The sequence below is a fragment of the Carassius auratus genome, unplaced genomic scaffold, assembly GCF_003368295.1.
Source record: "Carassius auratus strain Wakin unplaced genomic scaffold, ASM336829v1 scaf_tig00044398, whole genome shotgun sequence".
NCBI lineage: Eukaryota > Metazoa > Chordata > Actinopteri > Cypriniformes > Cyprinidae > Carassius > Carassius auratus.
Genome location: NW_020526824.1, coordinates 16,531 through 23,965, shown reverse-complemented (window position 1 = coordinate 23,965; position 7,435 = coordinate 16,531). Strand labels below are relative to the sequence as shown.

The 7,435-nt window shown below is 37.5% G+C and overlaps 1 pseudogene; it reads right to left on the bottom strand.

The window, feature by feature from the left end:
- Window positions 1-41: 41 nt before the first annotated feature.
- Window positions 42-5,085, bottom strand: LOC113087028 (protein O-GlcNAcase-like; annotated as a pseudogene).
- Between the last annotated feature and the right edge of the window lie 2,350 nt (window positions 5,086-7,435).

Sequence of the window (7,435 nt, the reverse complement as noted above, 5' to 3'; positions counted from 1 at the left end):
ACCACAGAAAAGGAACATGTTAAAAGAGGAAGGCGAGTAGCTGCTGGTTTAGAGGTGTACTGTCTCTTTAAGAGCGTGTCACCTGGTCTCTAGGGGTGCAGGGTCGTATGGTGTACACGCGTGTGGACGGAGGACTGCGGAACAGGTCACGGATCCCGTGAGACGGCAGCATCCTCTGAACATCAACACAAACAGAAGCACCTTGCTAACACCACACAGCTAAAACAATAATACTCATATATAATATATGAGGTGAGGACCTGGAGCTCTCCGGACAGGCCTCCTCTGAAGCCCCAGGGCTCGGGGTCATCGGTCAGAGCGAGCGCGGGGTGAGGCGTCTGACCTCCTGCAACACAAACACACGAGGGCTGTGTTATCATGATGGGGTGATCTCTGAGGACGGGCGGCTCGAGTCTCTCACCAGGGTCTTGACGAAGGCTTTGGCCATGGTGACGCCGCTCTTGATGTCACAGATGTAGTTGTAGAGGTCGTACAGGACGATCCGGTTGGGAACGTTGGACAGTCTGTTGAACATCCGCACCACAGCGCTGCACATATCGTCAAACTTCTCCGCTCTCCGCCGCCATTCCTCCTTATCCTGCGGAGATCCAGCCACAGGTACAGGTACATCAACACATTATATCCAGAACAACTCACAGTGCATGCAGTGATCCTGACCCGCTCTGAATCCTGCTCTGCCTCTAGCGCAGCCAGTGCAGCTCCTGCAACATGAGGACGGCCGTGGCTCCGTGTTCGTACGGCAGATAGAAGAGCTCGGACAGCAGCGTCAGGTCGTCCAGCGTCAGCGGCTCAGCGGTGTACAGAGGGTTGTCTCCGGGTCCTGGAGCGTATCCCTCCGTCTGCATCGGCTCCTCGTCAGACGCCTGGCGTTTAGAGCGGCCCGCTCCTGCACCTGAACACAGGGACACACCGCTGGGATAATCACGAGTGATTGGGATTCCAACATTACTATTAATGCATTAAGCAGGTGTTTTTGATTCTACAGGGTCTTATCTATTATCTAAAACCATATAAAAACGTTCATTAGAATAAAACTAGAACTTTAACTTACTATATTTGTCATTTACGTGTCATTTGAAAGTACTCGAATAATTAAAACAGATAAAAGAATAATTAATAATAATAAAAACACAAAGAATTAACTGAAATTTTAATTGAAAACTGATTTTTTATTAATATAATTCAAAACAATAACAAAACTATATGAATGATATTAAATAACACTGATTCAATGTTTTTTTTTAATTCAGCAAATCACAGTATCAGATTTTTTAAATAAAATATATTGAAAAAAATAATTAGTTTGCTTTATAGTAATGAGAATTTCTTTACAATGCTTAATTTGCATAAAAATGAAGCATAAAAATCCTAAAAATAGGCTTTTTATAAGAAAAACATACATTTTTCTTTGAATTAAGGGTGAAATATGAGCTGTGTATATAATCTTATTATAATCTTTTGTTCATATTTTAATATTTTCTGTTTTTTATTTTAGTAATTTTTTAGTAAGTTTTAAAAAAATTTCTATGTAGTTTTCATTTTTTGTTTATTTATTTATTTTAGTATTTCAGTGTATTTAAATGAGAAGTTAAACTGAAATTGATATTTGACATATTTATCAATATCAAGTAATGAAATGTTTTGACGGCCTTTTTAAAACGTATTTACCATCAGGTTGATCAGCTCTGCCAAACTCAACCAGCCAATCAGAGAGCGCCAGCCGCAAAGCCTCATGGGGGTTGTAGTCCGAGCCCTGATCGTCTCCATCTGTGCAGCGATGACATCACAGACATTAATAAATGATGCACACGATGCGGTGTGAACAGAAGCGATCTTTACCCATAGAGACGTCTCTGTGTCCCGAGCTGCACCAGGTGGCCAGCGTGTGAACAGCCACGAAGTTCAGCTCAAATTCACAGTTGGGGTTGGTGAGGACGCCTCTGAGTTTAGGGATGAGCTCGGTGGGCCGGTTCTTGAAGGGTCCCAGGAACATTCTCTGCGGGTCGTAGTCGTTAGCGTGGATGTTGTCCCAGATGACCGGCGGTCTCCTCAGGACAGCGGACACCTCCTCTATAGACGCCACACTGATGTCCTGGGACACCACCTTCGGCCCTGACGGGACACAAGCATGTTCTGCATGTCAAGAAACTGCCTTCATGCCACTTCCATTACGATGCATTCATGCATTAGTGCACTAGTGATGCACGGGTTTGATTGGCAGGGAATGCATGCACTGATCAAACGCAGACTCTGAATGCAATGCAAGTCACTTCAGATAAAAGCATCTGCTAAATGCATGAATGTTAGTGATGCTACCTGTCCAGAGGATGTCGATCCCAGCGTTGAGTTTCTCTCCGACCGTGTTCAGATACGCAGACAGCGGCACGCTAGGAGTGCAGAACGCAGCGCAGTAATCTGCACAAACCAGATTACAGAAATAATGACACCAGAGTATTTTGTTGTGCATTGAAGAAACGCTCAACACTGAGAATGCTGGTGGTTATTTTGAGACGGCTGTGTTTACCTGTGGGGCAGAAGAGGAAGGTGTGTGGCTCGTCCAGGTGCAGAAACACCTGGTTAGTGACGGACACCTGAGCTTCAGCGAACGAGCTGAACGCCTCTTTATCAGCCGGACACATCTCCGTCTCGATGTCGTCAAACAGCAGCGCGAACGACCGGCAGCCGAAGCCACACACCTGCACGCAGTCCACAATACATGATCACACAGATGCTTTACATGAGTGATCTACTGTCTCTGTCTTTATTAGTAATGTGATAGAGATGTGATTGTTTCCAGCGGTGCGCACCTGGCTGAGCTTCCTCTTGAGCGCCGCCAGCTCTTTAGGGTTGGAGAAGGTGATGTCCAGCCCTGGAGAGATGGCATAGATGAACTCCACGTTACGCTCCCGAGCGGCGGAGATCAGCGTCATCAGCTGCTCTGGAAGACACAACCAACACCTCATCTTCAGAAACGACTCGCTTTTACATTACAACTAGAAATCAAATACATTACTCATTGAAATGCAATGTTTAAAACCTTATTAAAAATTATATTATATTTAAATGCATACATTCAATTATTAAAGAAAAATATATATTTTTTACTTTTACATTATTTAAAAAAAAAAAAAAAAAATGTAAAAAAATATATATTAATTACTATTGAAGAGATGCTTAAATAGCATGTTTTTTTCCCCAACTCTACGAGCCCAAAAATAATTTTGCATTATATCCAATTATATTATATTAAAATAGACTCATTTAAAAAAAATACATTATGCCATTAAACAAATAAAAATATATAATTGTGTTTAAACTTTGTCATTAAATTTAATAAAGTTATTTCTTAACATTTCAATATAAAAATAATTAAAAATATATAAATTATTATTTAAGATATGCTTAATTGCATGTTTTTCCCACCTCTATGAGCCAAAAATAAATTTTGCATTATATCCAATTATATTATATTCAAATGCATAAATTTTAATAAAGAAATTATGATATTAAAAATATGTATAATTGTTTTTCAACTTTTACATTATTTTTAATTTTAAAAATCTTAACCTTTCAATCTAAAATGTATTTCAAAAATATTACCGTATTTTTCGAAAAATAATTACCGTATTTTTCGGACTATAAGTCGCACCTGAGTATAAGTCGCATCTGTCAAAAAATACATCATGATGAGGAAAAATACATATAAGTCGCCTTTATTTAGAACCAAGAACCAAGAGAAAACATTACCGTCTCCAGCCGCTAGAGGGCGCTCTATGTCTTCAGTGTAGACTACAGGAGAACTGAGCAGCACAGAGCGCCCTCTAGCGGCTGGAGACGGTAATGTTTCTCTTGGTTCATTTCTCTTGGTTCATGTCAAATTAATTTTAATAAATAAGTCGCACCTGACTATAAGTCGCAGGACCAGCCAAACTATGAAAAAAAGTGCAACTTACAGTCTGGAAAATATGGTAATTATTATTGAAGATACACTTAAATAGCATGTGGAGGTCGTTCTGGATAATAGTGTCTGCTGAATGCATGAGTGTGCAGTTCACTTATCGTCACCTGCTTCCTCCAGTGAATACAGATCCCTCCAGTACATCCGGTGTTTGTAATCATCTTTTGGGGCGTACAGATATGCGTTCAAGCCCCATTTCTGCTCTCTTTAACACGAACACACAGAGAAGAAGTGAGATAAATGAGCTGATAAGAGCTGATGGCATGTGATAAGAGCGGTTCGTTCACCTCCTGAAGAGCTCTTTCCTCTGGCTCATAGTCCACGGCCTCCCATAAAAACCCTGCAGCACACAAAGATCACTTCATACAGCGGTGACCCTTCACAAACACAACTTACAACAACAACACAGCAATACACTCTTGTGTATTTATTGTAATACATAATATTAAATATTCTACAAATTGTATATCTTGTTTATTATATACACACACCTTTCAGATGTCCTGCATTTATAATAATATAAGTGGTACACTCTATGCATTATTATTAGTATGATCATATCACTAAAATGCTATAGAAAACAATATAAAAAATTGTGGTTGTGAATTAAAATTCGGATATGCTGCACTTTTGGGGCTGCACGATTTGTCTACATTTATACAATAATATTAATATTGCAATGGAAACAAAATTATAATAATTTCCTGCTATGGCTACAAAATAAAAACAAAAAATACTAAATAAAATATTATTATTGTACTAATCTTGCTAGAAAGTAAATTTAAATTAATAATAATAATAATTATTAAAAATATTATACTGCTGCTAAAAATAAATCAATTACTAAATGAGTACAAAAAACGTGTAATATTTTACTGCAAAATATAAAAAATACTAAGTAAAAACAATGCAAATATTTTATTGTATATTTAATTTCTAAATAAAAGTATCACATTCTAAACGCATTAACATGAATAGTTTATTGTATCGTTATATTTGAAGAATGATCATATTATATTACATTATTTTATGTTAAGTCATATGTTTTTGGTGTCCCACTCACCCTCGACGACTCCACTGAGGAACATCTTGGATTTCTTGGACATGATTCCTGGTTTTGCAGCAGATCTAAAGATCAGGGGATTGTCACGAGCATGTAGATGATCGCTCTCTGTGCTCTTGAATGGATCTGAACCGAGGTCTGTGCATCTGCCGACACTGAACTGACACCGCTTTTAAAATAATGTTCATGTTTATGATCTCTCTGCTTCCTTATTGAACTCGTGGTCACCCCGTCGCGCATGCGCGCTTCAACAGCTGTCAAATAAACCCCGCCCACTTTCTGCGCGTGGCTCCACCCACTTTCTGCTCGTCAAACCGTCAACTCTACAGCTGTTTGAGGTAAATCTACGATTAAACTATAAAAAGTCAATACATTTCAAACTATATTATAACTGCATGAATAGTTGTCAAACTTTGAAATGTTTGAAAATAAATAAATAGTTGTGCCTTTGAAATGTTTGAAAGTAATGTTGAAGTGAACATAAAGGAACATTGGTTTGACGAACGTGAGAAAATATACACCACCAGTCATTCATTCTTCGTTTCTTCCAAATAATCTTTCAAGCTAGACATGTTTTTGGGGGGGAATATCGTTTTAAATGGTCATTAATCTACAGGTTTTTCAGTTGCTTAATGACGTCGCCCTCCGTCACGTGACATCGTTTTAGGCGGGACAACGATCCGTGAGCAAGATCTGCGGATATTCGATGAATTCTCTGATGATTAATCTGCAATAACTTTTCTATTCACTTCACATTTGGTGATTATTGTGGAACTAGACGATCCAAACATTAATATTAACACCACCCATTACCCACAAACACTACACATATTAGAATTACAACCTATTCTGTCAAATGTTTTAATTATTACGTTTGTTCGAACATCTTTTATTTTGACATATATAATACATGATTAAATTTACAGTGTTTTGAGTTCAGTGTAACAGAACATAAACCATTCATTAGCACATAAACCTTTTTATTCAGTTATAAACAAAAGGAATGTGTTTTCATATATAAATATATATGCATGTTATATTTGCTTTCATAATGATGATTTCATCCTTTAATGCCATTTCATTCTTATGTACAACATTTAATGAGGAAAAAGTAGGGTTTTAAGTGTCAAGTAATAGAGAGCTGAAAGCAAAGCCAGTTTAGTGAAGTCAGAAAAATAAACAACAACAAAACAGCTTTTCCAGATCAAGCTCAAGCGCAGCTCTTCTGTGCAGCATGTGATTGTCTAATGTTACGTGGATTTATATCACCATTATTCCCAGATAGAGCTTCACTTGGACTTAACCCAGAATGTGAACCAGTTAAATTGGTCAGTGGTGAAATCAGCGTCTGATTCATGAAGATCTCATCTTCCCTTTTGAGCTTGTTTCAGCAGCGTGTCGAAGTCGAACGACTCGCATCGGCTCCTGGATGCTGGAGCCACATCTCGATTGGAATCTAAAGAACAGAATAAGAAATAAATGCCAAACCGAAACATCCTGATGTTTAGAATACATTACGCAAAGCATTAACAGTAGGGCTCCAGGATTGGTGAATTTTTTTTTTTGATTTTTCTAATAAAATGTTTGATTTTTGTTATATATATAGATTTTTATTTAATGCCATGTCGCCATCAAAGGCTATTTTTAAGGCAAAAAAATACAATATAGCTATAAAATAATATATTTCTTATTATTACTACTAGTAAATAAAAACTAATTACTAAATAGATCAAATAAGAAATATTAGTATTGTAATATTTTTCTGCTTTATTAACACTGGGACCGTGTTCGTCTCTGACTGCATTAAATCTGTGACAACATCCTCTTCTGTCCCGAGGAGACAAATCAATTAAATCTGAGGCAAGATAAGCTTTTATGGACTGAAATGATTGAGTGCTGATAAAGCACCTGTTCTTATCTGATCTGATGTAAATGAGCTGATAGTGTCTGGATAATTACACGCGATCATAAACGAACCTGTATTGATCATTTACCTTGAGTCCCGAACTGCTCCAGAAGACGGGTCACATCAGCCGCTTCAATCCCTGCAAACACACACCGCATGAGACTCTTTCACACTTTCATTTTAGGATCACGAATATACTACTGTACTTTTTACAGAAATCATGTGAATTCCACCCCCCCCCCCCATTTTAATTTTTAAGTTTGAGTAATCTTGTTGTTTCTGTAAGTTTAATATATACATATATATATATATATAATTTTTTTTTAATACAATGTTTGCATGTAGCTTTTGTTTAGTTTTTACACACACACACACACACACACACACACACACACACACACACACACACACACATATATATATATATATATATATATATATATACACATATATTTTTTTTATCTATTATTATTCTAGAAACATTGTT